Source organism: Eucyclogobius newberryi, unplaced genomic scaffold, assembly GCF_026437365.1.
Source record: "Eucyclogobius newberryi isolate DKJ021-1_F unplaced genomic scaffold, fEucNew1.0.hap1 SCAF_22, whole genome shotgun sequence".
Taxonomy (NCBI): Eukaryota; Metazoa; Chordata; class Actinopteri; order Gobiiformes; family Gobiidae; genus Eucyclogobius; species Eucyclogobius newberryi.
This window is the reverse complement of record NW_027315857.1, coordinates 16,610,570-16,632,410: the sequence shown is the minus strand read 5'-3', so window position 1 is coordinate 16,632,410 and position 21,841 is coordinate 16,610,570. Positions and strand designations below refer to the sequence as shown.

Below are 21,841 nucleotides of genomic sequence, written 5' to 3'. Positions count from 1 at the left end.
ACACGTTTGTATATTACTGCTCCAGTGCCACTTGCCTTTAAATAAGCCAACCGCTCCTATGGTTACATGGTTGATGGCCTAAACCATCCCAGCTTTCTGCCACAGCTTTGACTATTGGCTAAAAACAGCAGATGCACTGTTTTATCCAGAGTAGAAGTGACCAGGAAAGAACACGCAAATGTACAAATAAGATAAGATAAGATAATCCTTTATTGTCCACACATGGGAAAATGTATTCTGACAAACAGTTTGGTCAACGTGAGCGACATTATCCAACTTCGAGACAAACACACCACGTGGCACTGAGGCTACGAAGACTTTTACGTTCAACAGACTGAAATCAAACACGTTAAGACGGCGTTTCAGCCATATCTAAGTCGATTTATTCGCAAACAATCGTCAATAGAACAGTTCCATACAGCAGAATATTCTCAAAAACCGAATTCAGCAGAACATAAGTGGCCAAATAAATTCATCCATCACTAGCTCACACATTCTCCATCTCCTTTTCACTAAGCACCCTTTCCTCTCCTCTTTTAAACCTCCTCGTGCCCTTTCCCTCCATCATCTTCGCCCCTAAACCGCGCGCAACGTGACGCCTCGCTGTAATTACACCCCGCAACGCTCACCCCCTCACCCCTCTCACACATCACACTGAATGAAAAAAATATAAATACATAAAAAATCTTTACATGGCCATACAGTGACGTAAAGCCTTTCTATGTGGTTTTTTTTCTCCTTTTTTTGGGGAGTTCCTTTTGCTTAGACACCGTTACGCACCGTTACGCGCTCCAGTGGCCGCTTTTGGCGACACGGTGGCGCAGAGGAGAAAAGTCGTTATATTAAAATAAATGTACAAAAAATGAATAAAAAAATAACTCAAATCTAGCTCCTCTCCAAATGTTCCACGCCGATCTCATCTACTATAACACGATTTCATGAGCAGCAGCCAATTACAAACATGGCTCGGATCAGCCTCTGGCGCTGTCCGCACGTGTGTTCTTGTAAAAGAGGAAAATTTAACCGTTTTACGCACAATTTACGCGTGTCACAAGTGAGAGCGCATTCGTCTTGCGCGCGTCACTTGTGAGATGCTGCGTCTCACAGGCAGCAATGAGAAGACACCCCGGTTAAATCCTGCTGGACATTGCGTAAACGTGCCAACAGACGCGTGACCGTGACTTTTATGTTCGATTCTGATGTATTGAAACGCAAATGTATAGATGTTTCTTTATTTTTATTTGTTTTTTGTTTTTTTGCCACACGCAAGCACACGTTGCAACTGTCTGCTCCCACAGACGCAGAAAAACAAACAAGCAGAAACATCCAGCGCGCTCCAAATCTGCTGCAAACACTGACCCGTGACGCGCCGTCGAAACACGCACCACCGCGAGCAAGAAGAAAAAAAGTCCTTACTTGTGTTTTGTTCTGCTGCCGATCCGTCCTCGGTCAAATTCTCCAGACTTTTGTAAAAAAAAATCCTCAGACGGAGCCAGAGGAGGAGAAGAGGCGACGTGAGCTGCGGGTGCGAGTGCGTGTTTTATCCAGACGCAGCAGAACGTCGGGACGCGGCTTTCCCCCCCGTTTCCCTCCTGAGTCTCCTTCAAGACAGATGTGAACGGTCCTGGACGAGCCGCTCCACCTGCATCGCCGCCGTCAAGATCGCGTCACCGCCCCGCGCGCGAGCTCTACTGCGTTTCAGACTAAAAGCGCGCTCCAACTCTGAAAATTCAGCGCTTTTATTGTGACGAGCAGAGGCGTGTTTCCTGGCGGTGGTTGGCGCTGACTTGATGCGTGTTCCACCTGCTTCCAGCTGGAGTCAGAGGCAGCGGCACCGCACTGTGGAGCGCGCCCGCGGAGGCACGCCCCGCGCTGGAGACACGCGGTTACTTCACCCCAGGCCACGGTGGAGACGAGCAAATAACGCCCCAAAAACTTCAAGGGGAGATTGTGGTGAAAAGGATTGTTCAAAAATGAACAAAAAAGAAGGGGACAATTTACGTCAAAATGGATCAGAAGATTTGAAATAATATAATTTAGTCTGTTCATAATTTAAAGCATGTGTTTGGTGGATGTAACACATTTCCCTGTGTAATATTCATTTTAGACGGTCCCACCTAATGTTTGGATGTTCACTTTGGAACAATAACATGCTCATAATCTGAAGAGTTATCACATTAAAACAGTGAGTTTGTTTGCACCTGTGATTTCCCGCCTTGAACCTCCTGAACGTGAGTGAGAGGCTTAAGCACCTCAATGACCCAAGAAACTATACTGGGCTCACATGCTCTCCCTCCCCCCCCTCTCTCTTTCTATCTCGCCCTCTTTCAGTTTCTCTCTCCCCCACCTCTCACCTCTCTCTCCCTCTCCCCCTCTCTCTCTCACCCTCTCTCTCTCGCCCCCCTCTCTCTCTCACTCTCTCTCTCTCCCCCCTCTCTCTCTCACCCTCTCTCTCCCCCCTCTCTCTCTCCCCCTCTCTCTCTCACCCTCTCTCTCTCTCTCTCTCCCCCCTCTCTCTCTCACCCTCTCTCTCTCACCCTCTCTCTCCCCCCTCTCTCTCTCCCCCTCTCTCTCTCACCCTCTCTCTCCCCCCTCTCTCTCTCACCCTCTCTCTCCCCCCCTCTCTCTCTCTCTCTCTCCCCCCTCTCTCTCTCACCCTCTCTCTCCCCCCTCTCTCTCTCTCTCTCTCCCCCCTCTCTCTCTCCCCCTCTCTCTCTCACCCTCTCTCTCCCCCCCTCTCTCTCTCTCTCTCTCCCCCCTCTCTCTCTCACCCTCTCTCTCTCACCCTCTCTCTCCCCCCTCTCTCTCTCCCCCTCTCTCTCTCACCCTCTCTCTCCCCCCCTCTCTCTCTCTCTCCCCCCTCTCTCTCTCACTCTCTCTCTCTCCCCCCTCTCTCTCTCACCCTCTCTCTCCCCCCCCTCTCTCTCCCCCTCTCTCTCTCACCCTCTCTCTCCCCCCCTCTCTCTCTCTCTCCCCCCTCTCTCTCTCACCCTCTCTCTCTCACCCTCTCTCTCTCTCCCCCCTCTCTCTCTCCCCCTCTCTCTCCCCCCCTCTCTCTCTCTCGCCCCCTCTCTCTCTCCCCCTCTCTCTCTCTCTCACCCTCTCTCTCCCCCCCCCTCTCTCTCGCCCTCTCTCTTTCTCTCTTTGCCACCTGTGCCCTAAACGCTCGGCCGGCCTTGCTCTTTCTCTGGTGGTTTCATACTTCTTTTTTTCCCACAAGGCCAAATGGAGCCGTCCCATCCACTTCTGTGACTCAAAAATGACTTAACAGCCTGAAAACAGCGGCCACTATCAAAGAGGTTTGCTGTGACAATCCGCCGCCAGGATATCGGCCCTGACGAGCTTCCATGTGTCCCCCCCGCTGAGCCCAGTTTGGAGGAGCCGACAGGAAATACACCCTGGGAGCCTTTAATGAGAAACTTTGTCAACATCGCTGCACGGCTCGGGAATGGCAAGTGAGAATGAAGAGAGAGCGAAGGCAGGGGCGAGAATCAGTGCAGCAGTTTGGGAAATGGCTTCAGAGGTTCCACTCGGTCAGATGACAATTCAGATTTGGTCAGGAAAAGTGAAGAGTGGAGTACCTGATTTTCAAGCCATTAAAGAGAAGAAGTAGTTTAAATATCTGTGATTACGTCGTAGCTCTTGCAAATCCGTTGGCACATTACCAGTGTTTATGGGCATGGATTTATTTGGATTTATGCTTACAAGAACATCAGAGACCTCAACTTTTATCAAACACTAGCAACTTTCATCAAAGCTTATAGACGTGTTGAAAATGTGGTCGATGGGTTTGTTCATTACTCACGTTTTTTGAGGACTAATACTAAAAAAAGACAGGGGACTGCTCGTGAGTCCTTCAACTCTTCCCGGACGAGGCGAGTTGCTAAGGGGTCGATAGTAGACGCATCGAATGCCACGTCTATAGTTCACAATATTCTAGAATGTCTATAGTTTAAAATAGAAATGGAAACAGCTGAACAGAACTAAAGATCACATTTTGTCTGCAAATGTTTGTTTTTGACAGTATATTATTCCACAATTTGGGTAAGGTTAGGTTTAGGAACAGTTCTTCTGGTTAAAGTGCCCCCTACAGGTCGGACGACTTGTTGAATCTAAAATGCAGTTAAGATAAATATATTTTGACGTTTGCTTAAATTTTTTAAAATGTTATCACAGAATTGAACATTTTTTAGGTTTATAATTTATTTCACTTCCGGTTTGTAATTGATGCCATCACACTAGGACCCAGCAATCACTGAACAAAAAAATCATCTGACGTCACAATTATTTTTAGTTGACAATTAAAAATATATGAGAATGGCTTTATTTTGTGTTTTTAGAGAGTCAAAAAAGTTGTTTCTTTGTGTATGCACACACTTTGACTGGAAAGAGTGTTCCTAGTGTGACGTCGCTTCCTGTCATTTTCAACGGATTTTTCAACGTTTTCTCCACAAATACCTACTCGATTGATGTAAAACAATAATTTATATGTACAACAGGCATAAATACACAAAATCAAGGCAAAATCATAAAATCGTAAAAACACATCATGGGCCCTTTAAAATGAGGGCTTTTGAACATGCAGCGCTCGTCCTGCACGGCAACGAAATGCAGAACAGGAAGTCGTTTGGGAGTCAGAATTCTGTGGTCAGTTTGTCGATCTTGTTTATGATCATGACCTCTGAAAACACCGACCGATCCACATCAACCCAAAAACTGGCTTAAAGTTCGGCGTCTTCTCTCGTCAGTAAAACGGAATACATTTTTCACAATAGCCTCAGAATATTATGGCATTATATTCAACTCCAAAGACATGTGCGCTGTCACTTTCAAGGACTTCGGGCCGTGAGATTAACAAGTTTGTGAAGACAATTTCAAACAAGTAACAAAAAAGTTCGACGTTTGTGGAAAAAAAGAGTTCTAGTAAATCACGACCATCTGAAATTGAGACCAAAAAAATGGTAGAAGGTGAACGCAGCCTAGTCACCCTCATTATACTAAAAAGTAGAATAGCAACACATCATCTTTTGTCAATAGTCATTCTGTAATAAGTATGTTTTCGTGGATTTTTTGATTTAATATACATTTTGCTTCACGTTTTTTACCCAGAGTCACAGCTGTTTTCCCTGTGATTTTTTACAGAATGTGTAGAATACTTATTTGTCAGGTATTACAGCACAAAAAACCAACAACAACAACAACAACAAACACCTGAAAGACTGATGCACAAAGGCGAACTTAAATAAGAATGGGAAAAGACTGCTCTGATAGCTGCTTGAAATATTGGCATAAAAATCAATCTGGCAGAAGAAAATATGCAAAAGCTAAAAAAGAGATTGAGCGGCAGAGCACAATTGTTCCACTTGAACCGTCTGATTTTTGTGCTTGGTAATAGAATTGTGCTTTTTGCATTCGTTGAGGATAATTACAACTTTTGTGTACACGCCTACAGATTTGGGATTGAAATCGAACCGTGACTACTGGGTCTGTTGCTTTTTAGAAGAGTTAGAAATCTATAAGCGAAGGCACTGTTTTCAGCCTTTTTTTGAGCCCTGGAACACTCTTTTGTTTTGTTAAAAAGATTCTGCAGCACTCCAGCCTCTAAATCACACTGTTTTTGAGAATCCTGTGGAGTCCATATTGTTCTGGATTTTTTTTTTTTCCCAGGATTATCACTTTGTTCAGAACTTTCTAAATTATGGTAAATTATTGTATTCATGTGGATTTGTTAAAGAAGAAGAAAATCCCTTTTGTTTTTTGGTGATAAACTGTATACAATTGTATAGAATAGTTATATCCACACATTCACACAGCAAATTTGTTGAAATCCAGAATTTACTGTCCGCACCGTCACTAAATTTGAATTTTGTGGTTGGAAATTTGCCTTCACTTTTCCATGTTTTCTTATTTATTTGTTTTATTTTTATTTATTACAGTAGATAACAAAAAAACATCATAAATGACAAGCAGTGAGGCATTATTCAAAATATTCTAGATAACCTGTCCTTCCCATCGCTATTATTCTGTCCAAAGTACACTGATAATGAATTGAGATTTTAAAAAATAATTTGGTTTTGAATAAAAAAAAATCCTCAGCAAAATAATCGTATTAAAAAAGATGTGCAATTTCCCTCAAAACACACATTATATTTCTGTACACAAACCCAAATCTTAGCCACATATGGACAAAATAAAACAGTCATCATTTTCTATCTACCATTTTGATATTATTATTTGTTGCAATACATTTTTAAAAACATTTGATTTGAAAGTCTTTAGCTCTTAGGCTGTTTTTAAGTCCATAAATCATCAGTAGACTCGTTCTGAGTATTTCTACTTCAAATCGTGTTCATAACAATGGTGTGCTTCGTTTGGCATGTGGTTTTTTGCCCATGTTAATTCTCTGCTGCAGGAGACGAAGTGCTATTGTCACATGCTGATGAGGGACCACCTGACAAGTGTGTGTGTGTTTAATACAGACATATTATTTGAAGTTGTAAAACATGAGATGCCAAAGTTACTCAAGAGCATGTTTGATGACCAATAACTGTACAAATCAGGCATAATATGTGTAATTTAAGATATAATACATATACAGTTTTACATACAACTGTCCTGTATTGTACTACTACTAATACTGTACATAGTCTAGGCTGTTTTGTTCGGCCGTGCATATGACTGAAATACTTTGATCTGGTTTTTACTATTTTGAATACTATTTTGAAATATCTTTATCGATTTATTGAGAGTTATACTGTTTTTTAATCTGTTTTTAACATTGTAAAGCACTTTGGATTGCATTTTTGTATGAATTGTGCTCCCGATATACATTTTTATTGTTTGACTGATTGATACTATGTCTTATCCTTATTCTTATGTCTTATTTTTAATTCATTTATATATTTTTAACGAGCAATCATTTAATTCAACTCAAATGGAAGGTTGACTTTGAATAAATACAAGGTGCAAATAGTTTATTACAGTTACTTATGTGCTTGGCAGAAGAATAATGTTAGTTATGAGTCAGTTAGTTAGTTAGTTATGGGTCAGTTAGTTAGTTTGTTAGTTAGCATGTTAATAGCCTATATTCTAGCCTTGTATTGTGTGATATCTTTTCAGCTCAATGTATCACATCTAAAACAAAGACCTAGCGACGTAGCGTTACTCGTATATGTTAGCAAATAGCACAGTTCGCTTGCATTTATCCACATATATTATATAATTGGGTAAAGAACGGCGTCTGTTTCACTTGCAGCTGTGCGATCCATCAGAATCCTCAGGGAGCCATTGAACACACTCCGAGTATTGACACCCACAAGTCAATGGAGTTCTTTTACAGAGCGGCCATCCATCCAGCCGTCAGCCTGGAGCACTTTAAAGGTGAGAGCGTGACAGAGCAGAGGGGCGGGGCACGTGCAGGTCCCGCCCTCACCGCCACACGGTCCCCGCCCCCACAGCGTGAGCCTCCAGGGGGCCATCCATCACCGCCTCGTTGTGTGTAGTCCAGCTGACAGGCCGGACAGAGTTCAGTTTATAGATTGAGTAAAGACAGACAGAAACTGGTTTATTGTCACTGTAGAGCGTTCTGAAGTGACATAACAATGAATATAAGTCTTTTCCGGGATTGAAATGCTCATAAACCACCATTGTTGTCAGCATTTCAAGCAACTATTGTTTTCACCTGCATTTTTTGCGTTTTGGTCGCTAGTACAACCGCCTTAATTTATTTTAAACATTTTTTTTTTTAAATCGTCTTTGGTTCTGTTTTCTACTTTTTTTCTACTAAATTTTGCAAATTATCAAGCCACATTTGAAAATTGTTCCGTATTTATGAATGAGTGGCAAGTATTTCGTTCACATTAACCTGATAATGCATGATAGTACGTTTTTTTAAGCTTGTCTGTCATGCATTGTGAATTTTAATATAATATTCTGAGAGTCTTCACCTTGAGTCTTTTAGATTTTTTTAGATAAATATAATCTATTCTGTGATCTAGTCTTTTATATCTCACCAGGGTTGTTGCTGATTGCAGCTTTGTGTAATGTGTGTTATAATGCAGCTTTGTGGAATGTGTGTTATAATACAGCTTTGTGTAATGTGTGCTCCACAGGTTAAACCCGGTGACCGAGAGGCTCTTTAGGTTTGCGTAGGCATTTTTACAAATACTTGGAAATTGTATTTAGAGTGTCCATAAATCATCACCAGATTTCTGAGCATTTCTGCCAGTAAATCAAGTTTGTTACAACTGTGCGGGGGAAAGCTAGCTTTTGTTTATCTTCCCTTTGCAACCCCCTCTGCTGCCAGTAGACGGAGGGCTAACACCAATCCTGATGGGAGATTGCCTGACTGACATAAAGTAATGTGTGCTTTCAGTAGATTCATTATTCTAAGTTCTAAAACATAAGATAAAAGTATTCAAGAGCCTGTTCAAAGGCAGATAACTGTACAAATAATGTATACTGTCTCCTTTAAATTTGAGGGCCTTTTTGCTGTGAATTTGCCAAGCTAATTCAAACTGTAATTACCATCACTATTATAAGTAGGAGCAGCTACCTTAAGGCGGCTCTCGTTTGTGGCATTTTGTTGAAGATTGTGGCATTTTGTATGGTTTGTTTACTTTGGAACGCCTCACAAAATACTACACTAAAAATCTCTCACTTTGATGATTATCAGCTAAATCAGCCACAGGTTCACCACTGAGAATAGATGTCAGAAAAAAATGTATTTGTTTTCAGTTTGTGAGTGAATGGTAATGATTAATGGACTGGAGTGCTGCCTGCGGAGTCATACAGAATACGCAATGAATAAAAGTAAAAGTGTTACAATAAAGAGGTTACCTTTAATATTGCACATCATTGTTAGTATCTATAGCTATTGCATTGCTTTTGCTATTTTAAAGCTATTGATTTGGATTTGGAAAGTTATAAGAAGCTGTTATAGTATGACAACTAGTCCAAATACTGTAGTGATATTTACATCCTCCTTATTCACGTTCTTACAAAAGAGGGTGACATTCAAAGTTGATATTGATTGAAGAATGTGATTACAATTGCCAAACGGGCCACACAGCCCCAGGTGAGAGGCCAGCAACGGACGAGGGCCGTGTTGATCCGAATTGTGTCTGGCTCTGGGGCTTTTCTCTGCTGATGGGAATGCATTTGCACTGATCACACAGATGAGGCCAATTTAAAGATAATCCTGGATCAAAATTGTTATAGACTTCAAAAGTGTCAAGTCCTTTGCTTAAGTGTGTTTCAGTCCAAATCGCAATTATGGGGGCGAGTGAAGTTAATTTTGTGGGGTGCTGTCCTCTCTGGAATGCCTTTGTTCCCCCTGGATTGTTTTGCAATGTTTTGGTCTTTACTCCAGATGAACGGTTCCTTGATGAACTGCCCCTCCTCAGTGGTTCTGGCTCCACAGTCGCTCAGCAAATTGAAGCACATCTGCATGCTCATCTATGGGATTCAGATCTCTCCTTCACTGTGGGTCTCCTCGAGGTTTCTGCTTTTTCCCAAAGAGGTTTTGTAGTTTTTCCTTGCTGAGAAGGAAGCTCTAAATGGCAGGGGACGTTGGGAAATGTGCTAATTGGGATGACAGCAGCTCTGTCCAGCAAATACATTTAGATGTCTTTAATGTTCCCATGATGGTCTCTCCTCTAGCACATCTTCCTCTGTTCCCCATCGTCATCTGTTAGGGGCCTTGTCCTTGATGTACTTCTGGATCTTGGGTGTTTCATCACGGATAGTGGCTCTTACAATCACTAGTCCCCGGCCTCCTACTTCACGGCTACTGTAGAGTCTCAGGGTGCTGGATTTGGGGATGAACCCTCCATGCATGGTCAGGAGCTTTCATTTCTTAACATCTCCTGGTCTGTATCTCCTCCTTCGGCCATTATATCATTCCTGCAGGGTCTGATCACTGGCAGGGCGTAGGTGTTTATTGCCCGGGAAGTGTTCTTACCATTGAGCTGGCTTCTTAGGACTTGCCTTCCTTGTTACCTCTTCAAGATTGCCATTTGCCTGTAGTATTTAAATGTACTTGTGACCATCCTCAATGTCTGCTATTGTTCCTTCTGGGAGTAAAACCCCGTTCTGTGTGGACTACCTTCCCTCTCTTTGTTACCATCCGACTACACTTCCCTAATTTTCTTTCATATAGAACACACTGTACATTCGGAAAATATATACATTAGAATTATTCATAACCTTTTACATTGCTGCTGCTAGCATGCAACGCTACCAAAAACCTCCCATGTTTCTCCCACAGAGGCGTTTGGTCATGACTTGTTTATAACGCCGCAGTGACAACATCAGCACACACTGACAAATAAAGATATCGCTTTGCTTCATGGGACAACATGCTGCTGTGTATGATTTCTGACATCTCCCACCTGTGAATGTGTGAGTGCGGGCGCCACAGCGGGGGTCTGCAGGAGGACCGGTCTCCCCTGTGGACCGAATGCTATAGTGAACGTGTGCAGAGGAGAAGTGGTTTGATGGTGATTTATTCGTCGTACATTAGAAGAGGGTGCTCCTGGTGTCACTACAGGAGAGGCACTTTGTGATGTTTGAGGAGAAGCAATTACTCCTTCAGGCTTTTAGCACCCAGCACTAACAAGTAGAGCTCATGGAGAAAGGTAATAGGTATGGGCTATTGGTGACAAAGACTAGGATGGAGAATACTGAGGTACATTAGTCTCAGTATCATTTATAATTAGAAAGCCTATTATAAAAAAATGAATACAATTGGATCACTTTTCACCAGATAAATTTGTATTCAAGCCATCAATGTGAAATGTCAACAAAGCTACTATATACAATCAAAATAATCGTCTTAATGTTTTAGCTAAAGTGCTTGTAACAGATTTTTACTGTCCGTAATATAAGAAGTTAAGTTAATTATAAACTCCACATGTATTTCTCCTAAATATTCACTGTGCGGGGTTTAACATAAGCGCTTTTCAAAACTTTCAAAGACCAGAGTGAGTTTGGTTGTCACAGTAAAGCTAACAAACCTTAGCATGCTAACAGTGCAATGACTCTCTGATATGCAGTGACAGTACAATGCTCTATGATATGCAGAGTATGCAATTAACTCATTTTCCTTTTAATTGCTATTTATATAATATATCTTTACTAAGGAACTACTTACCACTAACAGATTTGACTTTATTAGATGAAACGTAAGTATAAAACCCTGCAGTAGCCGTTGAGAAAAGCATGACCAGTGGGGGCGCTCCTGAGTGTGTGCCTTTTAATGTTTTACTGCCATTCTTCACATCATCATTGTCTGTCTTTTCACAAATGGACGCATGAAGTGTCAGTTCTCATGATGCGAGCAAAGAAATGTTAAATATTTTTAGCTGTTTGTTTATTTTTGATCATGTGTCTCGTGCAACGCAGCGAAGAGTCCTGGTGTTTGCTCTCACGCCGCCGTCTTTTATCCTTACGGACATCTACAGTCGACACAGTAACGTGCAACATTCCTGTGGAGCTGTGCAAACCATGACAAAAGACTTAACATCGGAAAAGAGGGAGAAGAGGTTGTATTCGCAGGAGATGAAAAACTTTAAGGCTGGAAGATCGTCACAAGTGTACGCCTCCCCCTCTCATGCTGTCAAACGTTCAAACCATCAGGGAAAAGATTGATGAGCTTGAGACTTATGCTAAGTTCAAAAGTGAAATAAAGAACACGTTCTTGTTGGTTTTTATGGAAGCATGGTTGTCCAAACTGGATCAAGATTCGAAGCTAACTCTAAGCGGTTTCTGGAGCCCTACACGCTTGGACTTGGATCAACAAAAGGTACGGTAACATCGTTGCGATACTGAAATCTGTATATACCCCTGATATTGAGCTATTGTCAATATCTCTTTGCTCTTTTTACCTCCCACTATGAATTTAGGCCTATAGCCCTTACTTCTCTTGTCATGCGAGCACTTTGAGAACATTTTAAAATCGATTATCCTTGACCGAATTGGTGGTAAACTTCATCTTCTCCAGTTCGCATATCAGAGTGGGAAAGGAGTTGGTGATGCCAAGATTTGCATCCTGGACTAAATCTATTGAGGTTTGACAAAAACACAGAGCCTTTCGTGAGGAGAAGAGAACAAAGAATCCACCTGCTGCATAAATTGAGCAACTTTAATTTGTCATAGCCAATCTTATGTACTTATGTACCAATCTTATGTTTTTATCATTCTTTTACTGCGAGTCTCTGAACCTTTTCTTTTCGCTGTTGGTTTTTGGGCTTATCAGTCAAAGATAAAACATGCCTGAACAACATTGTAAAGACCTGTTTAAAGATTATAGGTGTGCAGATGACCGAGTCTGACCTTAACTCATAATCACGTTCTTAAAGAGAGGTTCTCCATGATGCCCTCTAGGAGGCGCTATCTTGCCTTCAGAAGGAAAACAAATGAATTTCTTTATACCTTCTGCCACCCGGCTGTTAAACGCTGCATGAGGACTGTAATTAGACAGTCAGTGGTAATTGCTGTTTTTATTTTTCATGCTGTTGTTGCTGTTGTTGTGTGTGTCTAATCCCTTGTCCTTTAACCTTGTGGGATACTGTTGCACTGTCCATTCTATTGCACATGCACTTGACCAGTGGGAACTGTTGTGTGTGAGTTTGTTCTTCTTTATGCTGTGATCTGTGACTGCAGACGGAACTGCTCTTTTGAGGATAAATAAAGTTTTCCGGACTGGACTGGCTCAGTCACAGAAGCTTTAAGGTCAGTTAAATACAGCATGCAGCACATCTCTCTGTTCAATTTTCACTGTGAATTGATATTGATTTTAATATATAACTGTCAGATAAAGCCAGGATATTACCCAAATCCCCTTTTTAGGATGTCTGCTGAGATTTGTTTTTTTGTGCAAGATTGGATGTACTGCTTCTCACAGTGCATGTTCAGATACTGCATTTTATCCCAAAAGTAATTTCAACCGCTAGTATCCAAGATCATTCAGTCATGACACAGAGCTCATGACTATCAGTGTGAGTAGGAACATAGATTTACTGGTAAAATGAAAGCTGCCCAGCTCCTTCTTCAGCACTCTCCACTCACTTGAAGAGGGCAGGCCACCTTTTCTTCCTCCTGAAAACAATGACCTGACTTTTGGAGGTGCTGATTTCCACCGTCACACTCTGCTGTTAAAAGATTTGATTCGTAAAATAATGAATAGAACCGGTGACAGAGGGCGGCCCTTTGGACTCCAACATAAACTAGAAATAATTCTTTCTCACACCAGACATTCACTACGTTTACGCCATAGATTGTAGAAGGAGTGGACTACCGGTAAGTGGTTGAAGGTGCCCGCCCCTTCCTGAACTCGCCGCTGTTTTTTACAGGGCGAGCTGAGAAAGCGGCACCAGTTTCCATCGTTGATAGCTTTATTTACATGGATAAGGCCTTAGTTATTGTATTACTTGGTTTACGGATCCGCCGCACTTAGATTATTGATTTATACAATATAGATAAAATAAATTATTATCTTTTTTTTTTTTTAAGTACGCCGACAAAGCAAAATAGCATTAAATTAAATGTAAAAAGCGGTGTTAAGTCAAAAGACAAAAGCGCGTAAAGCAATTTCTCGTCAAACTCCTGCGGAAGTCTGTGACGGAGCGGGTCTGTCCTTGCGCGCGGTCCCGGGGAGAGAGCGCGCGCCCGTCTCTCTGTCTGCTGCGCGCCTTTATATCACAAATACACATTTTAAACCCGTTTACCACATTTTCTTCAGCGCGTTTTGCCGTGACTGGGTGGGTGGGGGAGGCTGCACACTTAAGCATCAGTTCTGTCCGTCTAAAACATGCTAAATCTACTGTTACACTTACCTGCGCGCCGCGTCTCACGCCCCTACTCCCGTGGTGCGTTTTGGGAAAACCCGGAAGAAAACATCTTTTGAAATTGAAATAATATTTATATTCCGTCCGCCTGTGCAATACATTTAATTTAAAATCCGTAAACCAATAATAAAATAAGTAATAAAATAACTGCGGCCTAATAGAAAATAAAAACACTGAAATCATGTAGAGCTTTTTTCAATATGAACATTTGTAGTCCTAAATGGCGAGCCTGAGAGCAGCTGTTACAGAGAAAGACAAGCAGATGTTTCAATAGAAAGAGAATGGCAGTCAGAGCTGAAGGAACCGAAACACAGGCCATGGTCACTTCCTAATTGGAATGAGGGGCCTAGCTACGTCCACTCCTTTGCGTAGTCATGTTCCTGCTGCATGTAACGGCGCAGTCCGATCCCACTAGGAGCAGATTAGGAGAGGCATTAAACTGCTCCAGGTAAAACACAGACAGGGAAAGATTACACGTGCATTCATTTTAGATCAGCAGAGATGACAAACTGCACTCGTTCCACTGCGGACTAGCATATGTTGTTCTGGTTTGCTATGCTCAAAGGAAAGGAAAAACCCTGGAGCTTCAGTGTTTCTTTGGTTTTATTTATTAGTCACAGCAAAGCTAGTCCTCCTGGGGTTCATTTAAAAATACAATCAAGCAATAAAAACATCAGGAGTGTGAATTTGCACTAATTGTTCAAGGGATTCTGAGTAGTAACGATAAATATTCCTGAATAATCCAAGCAGTGAATATAAAAGTCTGTCATGTACAAATATCCAGCCAACTTTGTAATGAAGAAATTAAGTGCTGGTTTAATAGTCAGTGTGTTTATTTGCGATACAGATAGCAAATATCTTTGTCGGAAAATCTAATGCTAAACATAAATGACCTGTCGTTTATCTATCAGGTTTAGGGCTTACGCTAAATGACTAGACACTCCTCTACCTTACAGCAGAGTGTGAACCTAGCTCCCTATCAGTAGGCCCTTGAGCAGTCCAGAAAATGAAATACTACGCATTATCTGCACTGAAAATGTACTGAATTAGAATGAATTATTAGGATTAGACACTGAATCAGAAAAAAAAAAGAAAGAAAAACACACTTTTTTCTTGAAATCCAGTTTTTATGATGGTTTGTTTTAAATTGTACTTAATATTTCTTGTCCATTACCTTCAGCATAGAATGTTGGCTTCGAACTTCATGAACGCCAACTTCCACCAAGTCCATTGCTCCCTTCTCTCTTCTCACATTGTCCTCCGAACTGCCTCCATCACGCTGATAAGATATGACATTAAACTGTATTCCCACTTCCATTAGACCCATACTGTAAATCTCCATGTCTTATTATGACTGGTCCCTTCATGCAGAGTTATGCTAGTGACTCTGTTTGCTGTTAGCCTTGGCTGCTAACACAAGACAAATGCAAATGCGAGTGTCCCCACGTGCACTCAGTCCCATGAAGTCCCTGTAGTTTCTCCATCTTGTGCCTTCTCCATCGTAGACTCTTTCTCAGTGCAGACCATCTCTCACCTAATCTCCCCTTTCTTCCCTTTCTTCATTCTGGTTTAATTCGCTCGCCTGGCATAGGAAGTATGTGTTTATGTCAGCGAGGCGTCTGCAGCCGTAAGTGATGGCGCAATAACCATAGGGAAACAAAGCGGTAACAGCGAAGAACAGAAAGTGGGGATTGGATTTAATGGTTACTTCAAAGGGCAGGTGAATTGAAGAGTGGAGTGATATAACTTTGAAAACGTTGAATATTTTATGGGAATTAGTTATTTTATCACAAAAGCCAGTTTAAAATAAAATGAAAGCAAAATGGAAAGACACTTAAGCATTAAAGCTAAAATTTCATGGAACAGAGTGGGTTTGGCTTAGTCATTGTCCCTGTCCCCCCGGATCACTGGACTTAATGTCTACAGGCCTGTGGCACTGATGTCTGTAGTCATGAAGTCATTTGAGCGCCTGGTCCTCCCCCACCTCAAGCCCCTCACCTCCCCCCTGCTGGGACCCCCTGCAGTGCATCTACAGAGCCAACAGGTCTGTGGACAGTGCCCTCATCCTGGCCCTCCACTTCATCTTGCAGCATCTGGACTCACCGGAAAAACCTACACCAGGATCCTGTTTGTGGACTTCAGCTCTGCATTCAACACCATCCTCCCTGCTCTGCTCCAGGACAAGCTCTCCCAGCTCAACGTGCCTGACTCCACCTGCAGGTGGAGCACTGACTTCCTGATGGATCGGAGACAGAGCGTGCAGCTGGAGAAGAATATCTCAGACACTCGTACTATCAGCACAGGAGCTCCACAGGGCAGTGTACATTCTCCCCTGCTCTTCTCCCTGTACACAGTAGCTCAGTGGTAGAGTGCTCATCCCCTGATCCAAAGGTCGGCGGTTCAACTCCCCACTCGGTCAGATCCACTGGCCCACAGGTTGGCGGTGCGATCGCAGCTCATGTGGATGTGAATACTACTGTTGTGAGTTGGGCAAGACACTTAACCCAACTCGCCCCCAGTGTCTGCGTACATCTGGTGTGTGAATGTGTGTGTGAATGGGTGACTGGTTCCTTGATGTAAAGTGCTTTGAGTGCCTTGATGGTTGAAAAAACCTATATAAAAGTGACCATTTTGACCATTTACAAACTGCTGCACCTCCAGCCATAACTCCATAAAACTGATCAAGTTTGCAGACGACACCACCCTCATCGGGCTCATCTCGGACAGGGATGAGTCTGTCTACAGGAGGGAGGTGAACTGGTGTAGTGGTAACAATCTGGAGTTTAACTCCCAGAAGACAGTGGAAATGATCGTGGACTTCAAGATCGTGATCAGTCACAGCCTCCCCCCATTATTTTATGTTGCACCGAAGTTTTTATGTTTGTAAATTCTGTTCAATATGGCAATAAACCTTTTCTGATTTTGACTCTGTTTGCAACCTGCAAACTATCACTATCTTTTTTTTTTTGGATTTTTGAAATATATGCGTTTCGACCCCGCTCTGAAAGGTGTGACAAAAGGAGGGGAAGACATGACAAGCAATATTTTGAGCCCTTGGCGGAGATTCTTTTGTTTTTATTGAAATGATAATAATAGTATATTAGTGTTGTCAGTGTTTGAGGAATGCACTGGGTGCGTGTGGTGCGATGGATAACCTGATAACCTGACAGCTAGGTTGGCGTAGCTCACAGGGTCCGGAACGATGGCGGAGGTTGGGTGCGTACCTCGATTCCCCAGTACCTATGTTCCCCAGTACCTATGTTCCCCCTTTTCTATGAACGGGGGGAAACTACGCTAATACTAGCATAGGCTACTGGTTCAGATTCCACATCCCTAATAAGTGTGCATAAATATATGGTTTTACATCATAACATATTGCAGCATATAACCCAAACCCTAAATCTGACCGAATTCTCGGGGAACATAGGTACTGGGGAACATTGGGCTGGCCTCCGAAGAGCTTGGAATTATTTTGGAATACCTGGATCTGCAGCAATCAATCAAAACACAAATCATGAAGTTAGTGGTGAATGAGGGGAGGAGTCATACCCGGGGAGCGTAACATGTGTTAACAATAATTAAGAGAAATGGGTCTTTTGTGTATATAGAAAAAGTTGAATATTTTTGAGTTTAGCTCACGAAAAATGTGAGCAAAAACATGTTTGTTCAGTTCAGATATGTGCAATGCCATACTGTGTAACATACCAGGCAGAGCAACGACATTTGAACGGCGGCAAGAAGCTGAAATATTCTCATAATGATTCAATACAATACAGCACATGGTTTGAAATAATAAATTACTACAGAAAGCTTGTTTACAGCTTATCGGAGCAATTGAGCTTCATATGGATCATTATCATGTTTGTAACAATTCACTCAGAGCCAATTGCAATATGCAGCCTATTGAATTTGTCTCGCTCGGTCTGTAATGTGTTGCATTTTCCAGATAATTGTTTTGTTCTATGCATTTTTTTTAGGAAAATGTGATTATTTCTCAATACAGGTTTCTCACATTTACAATAATACACATATTACATATTATTAAATATCCGCAAATCCCAACTAAATCAGATAAACTGACTGGATCGTCATCACCTATATATACTGTATATGTTTATTATAAAACCTATAGAGCAAAACCTTTACACAATCAACATCATTAAGAAAACCTTTTGTAAATAGAACTCCCATGAAGCTGTTATTAGCTTATAATTGGGGCCCATGTGATTGTAAAGGATATTAATAAAACCATGTTTACATTATTGCTGTCATTATCAACCTATCAACTAACTACTGACTGACTGACTCACGAAAACTTGGATTGGACTCGTTAATGCTGATATGATGATTTAAATAGCAGTCACTCCTGGTCTTAAATGAGGAATTTAATTTTACAAACCTGTGGTCTTCCGCATTCGCTTCTCGGAGAGACAAAAACCTCCTGAAAATAAGAGCCTTGAACCTAAACGTGGGAACTACGGGTTCAGAGGTGCAATATCATCTAGATATGACAGAAAAGTAAAAACTACACAATTCATATTCCAATAAACTGATATTTTTGCTTATTGTTTCTGCAATAAACTATGTAGCTGAAGGATAAATGCAGGATTTTGTGACTTTCCTTCGCATCCCCTCTCTTTCTCCCATTCGCAGAGCCAGATGTGGAGGAAGGCAGACACAGGTAAATCAGCTCACACAGAGAGATCATGAACAGCGATCTCTCTCACAGACAAACTTTACATGTTTCTGTATGTTGTATGTATGTTTTTATTACAATATAACTCAAATTTATGGAAGAACGAGCCTAATGACGAGACTAATATAGTCAACTGAATGCAAAGTTACATGTGCGCCGGGGTCGTGCGATACAGCACTCAGCATTTTATAACCCGCCTCCTCTTGGCCCGCCCCACCCTGCGGGCACATCCCTAAAGGGCACTGACGTTGTCCTGTAAGCAGTCAGAGCGGCATCAAATTATTTATTTACAGTTACCTGGGTCCAGAAGAACTAAAACAAAAAGAAAACTGCACCCCCATTCAAAATTACGTTCCTGTAGTGCAATCAGCCCTGTTAGCATAGGACGATTCTTAGAGATTGATAGTGAAGTAAAAGTGAAGGTCAAACATAAAGCCATGTCTAGCTATTTTTTTCAAATGATTTTATACTTGGAAATGTCCAAGCAGGCACCCATCTCTCTGTAAATGCATTTAAACAGTCATCACTGAAAGCCTCGATCCTGTCAGCCCCATATAGCGCCTCTGATATGAAATCGTCTGATATCTCCAAAACGTCTGGCTTATCCTCCTCATCCAGCTCCACAGACCTGGTTCTTGTAACAGTCTTTGTACAGGCTCTTCATTTTGACATTTACCAATCATTTACAGCAACATTCATTAAGTATTCTGCTGCCTCTGCGGCTCGGGACACCACAGCGCTGCGCCGAGTCCATAAATTAGCCATTTGAAAGTCAAAGAGGGAACATTACACCTACTACATCTTCTTTACTGTCACTGTTAAAGCGCAGAGTAATGACCTATAAACTGTAACTGATCACATGAGCTCCTTAAAAGCAGTCGCGGTGCACCTTTCCAAGACCTGGCTCAGCTTTTTGGGAATAAAAGCAGAAGTAGAACTCTGTGGATGTTTGAAGCAAAAGTCCTGCTGGTTTTGCAGTTTGTAGCTCGGGGCTTTTGTTTGACATTTACAGGTGAGTCAGTGGAGGGGCAGAAGTATCTATCCGTCCACTGATGCATACAGCGGTGTAAGAATTTGTGTGTGAACGATTCTTTAATAGAGCAATTTCAGTGCCAAACAGGAGAAAAGTGGTGTACAGTGAATTTACTTGTTTAGAATGTGGGTTAATTGTGTACTTGTGTCAGCTTTTCCTGTTTAGCCCAATGGTCAGTGCCTAAATTTTAATATTACTTTATAGTTTTTAAAATACAAAAAATATGTAGTTACATTTGTAAACCTAAATTTCGTTCTCGTTCTCATTCTATTTTTTTATTATCATTTTTTTCAGCTTTGTTTGAGGAGTATTATCTAACTCTCCTGCTGGAATAATCCACATTGAACACACAATTGGTAACTTTTTAGCCAAAAATTAACTATTTAACAAAAATAGACTTATACATTTTAGGCCGTATACAGAACAAAAAACACAGAATGTGAGCAGAGAGCAGTAAAGAATACATAATGAAAAACATGTAGCATTGAAAAATCACAGAATCACAAACACATGATACACTAAACTCCCAAAAACTTGCCATTTTGTTCAAAGTCGAGTCAAATAAAGTCAGAAATTGCTTTTTTCCATCTTCCATATCAGTTACAATGTCATCGCAGTCCTTGTGTGCGGGTGCAGATTGTGTCATCATCTGTCAAAACAAAATTACCCATTTGTTTTTATTATAATTGGTAGAGTAGTTGTCCAGATTGTTAATACTTTTATATAATTTTGATATTATTTCCCCTGAAAGTTCTGCTTTTAAGTCTTGATAAATATTCCAGTCAGAGTGTTACAGTGGTCACTGCTTTGTTTGATTTATTGGTTATGATAACTTGATATTTGTAAAAAACCTTTAAAAATCATATTTCTCCAAGGATTATCTCAACATATCAAAGCTTTTCATTAGATTATCTTTAACAACCTGGTAGAAAAGCTTTATTCTGAAAATGTATCAACATTTTCCTTACTGTGAGCGGATGTGCATTTCCACAAACCTGACTCGTACTTGTCCCTGAGGAGCCTCCATCTGCTTGAGTCCATGGAAATGTTGTTCCTTTAGCTCCAATATTACACAATATGGCATAAAACTTTGATATGCCTGGAGAACGTTCCAAAGTATGGTTGTATCTTTCTATTTCCATGGAATTATGCAGACAACCTTCCACCTCCAGAAAAGTACATGCTGTGAGGAATTATATTTTTGGTACATACAAAACTCAAAATAAATCATTTTCAATAAAAGGAAATGTTTCTCCATGTTCTAGCATTTAGCATTTTGTTCTCTCATTAAAATCATACCTGGGCTGCATCCGAATGTCCACACTCGTCCCCTGACCCCTCATTCACTACATTATCCTACAATATTTATCAGACTTTATAGTGCAGTCCATCAGAGAGCAATCACACTCAGCTCACTACTTTCTCCTCGCCGCGGGTCACATGACTCTGGCGTTCGGGTGGAAAAAAAGTCAGCAAAACAGATACCAATAGCTTCATGTAATAAATATTGGTCAAATCCGTCTGGCACGCACATATTTATGGACTAATAATCACCATACACGTCATGGATCTCCCATTCCCTGTGATGGTGACTCAAGCTAAGGTCAGCGGCTGAGCGTTTTGTTCATAATTCTCTAGTCAACAAATGCATTTAAACAGCTCTTCTGCTCCATTCAGTCGGGTTGTGTCCAGTTAAAGACCTGTCGCTGTTGTTTTTCCGGCTCTGACAATGCATTGTGGTCTATATTAACCAGTCTAGTGTCCATCGCTGCATTGTGGGAAAATTGTAGTGCACTACTTTTTCACCTGCTGGACATTCGGACACCACTAAATGTCATGAGCCCTAAATAGTGCCCTATGTAGGGAATAGTGCATACATTGGGACATGTAACATCATGAATCTGAAGGTCTCCTGGGCTCTTTTAAGTCCATAAATCATCACCAGACTTGATCAGGGCATTTCTGCTGTTAATTGTGTGCATAGCATGTCAGGGCAAGCTAGCTTTTTTTGTTTCCCCCTGCCGATAAGTCCCTCTGCAGCCAGTAGACAGCATGCTAACACAAATCCTGATGAGGGAAAGCCTTATTGGTAGAGTGGTTTTCAAGTTATACATTATTTTAAGTTCAAAAACATGCAATGCCCCAGCAGAAGTTCTCAAAACAACAATACAAAAGTGTCTTTTAAACTGTTGGTGACTACATGGGTACGTCATGTTAAAAATTACGCACCTTATCCACACCGTGCTTACATTATGTACTTGTACT

The 21,841-nt window shown here is 41.5% G+C and overlaps 1 protein-coding gene across 4 annotated transcripts in view; it reads right to left on the bottom strand.

Annotated features, from left to right (window-relative positions):
• The window catches only part of nrxn2b (neurexin 2b), a 1,099,331-nt gene extending 1,097,678 nt beyond the window's left edge, over positions 1-1,653 (bottom strand). For all 4 annotated transcript variants that reach the window (XM_072459234.1, XM_072459237.1, XM_072459236.1 and 1 more), the window contains exon 1: positions 1,417-1,653. The gene's annotated coding sequence lies outside the window, so the exon portion shown is untranslated. The remainder of the gene's footprint in view (positions 1-1,416) is intronic.
• Positions 1,654-21,841: the final 20,188 nt, after the last annotated feature.